This window comes from Limulus polyphemus, unplaced genomic scaffold, assembly GCF_000517525.1.
Source record: "Limulus polyphemus unplaced genomic scaffold, Limulus_polyphemus-2.1.2 Scaffold5368, whole genome shotgun sequence".
NCBI lineage: Eukaryota > Metazoa > Arthropoda > Merostomata > Xiphosura > Limulidae > Limulus > Limulus polyphemus.
The window spans coordinates 55659-56897 of record NW_013670978.1 but is presented as its reverse complement, the minus strand read 5'-3'; positions in this window follow the sequence as shown (position 1 = coordinate 56897).

Below are 1239 nucleotides of genomic sequence, written 5' to 3'. Positions count from 1 at the left end.
GCAACAGAGCTCATCATTACTTTGTACAAGGAATAATTGACATTAACGAAATATAACTAACAGTAATTAACCACACATAAGGCGAGTGAAAATAATTATAGCTACTAAAACATAAAACTTAAACATATTTGAGTTATAGCAATTAGCTAAAGTTTGAGTAAGACAGACACTTAAAGTTCAAAATCTTTCCGATTTTCTCATAAATTTAAGTATGGTAGTACTTAATAGTAGGGATCGACAAGGATTACAAATAATTCACGCGCCGAGAAACTACCCTACCGAATTCCAAAGCGAAAAACCGACCATTCAAAGTATTGATTACGATATTTTATGCGCATATATACTAATGATACGCTAAAAAGGTCGCTAACTATGGTCCCGGTATAACAATTCAAAAAATTATGAAACAGCAGCTTTTTCATCTACTACCTACCTACCTGATCACGTCAGCAGGGCTAGACCCTAGAAGGCTCGGATTATCACTACAATATTTCTCCTGCATACTTGACTGGTCTGGCGGGTATCTGCTTTTGATAATCCCATAAAAATTCATACACACACATACACACATCCACTGGTATAATATAAATGGTAAACATATCATACATGTACTTAAATATATTTTCAACCCAACAGATGGCGCTACATATGGATGGATAGACACGTGACAGATTCTAAAGGTAAAGTATATACTTTATACAGGTATAACACAAAAAGCATAACAGGAGTATTAAAAAATTAAGAATTTTAAAATGAAGTAAGGATCCTGCTACAAAAATTTATGAAACAAGAATTAAAACCACAATCAAATTTATAACATTTAATCCCTACTTTAGCAGCTTTATACACTTATCTGTAAGCCAAAGAAAGGATTACATATTATAAATTTGTAGTTGTGGTTTTAATTCCTGTAAAAGTTATAGCTATCAGGGATATGGCTATACTGAAAGTTTATAGATGTTGTGCCCATTCCATGGATATATAAAAACGTAATAAATAAATAGAAAAAATAAAATAAAATTTCAGTGAAAAGTAGGGATCGTTGGTTATTTGTAGAATTGCTATACGAAGTATCCAAAACAAAATAAATGCTACAATGAAAAATAGTACACAAACAAGTAAAGTGATATCAGATGGATAGAATTTCAATCCCTACTTTAGTTGGATGCTTCACTTAGCTATACGGATCACAATGCCAACCAAAGCAGGGATTGAAAATCGTTTTAAAATATATCCAAC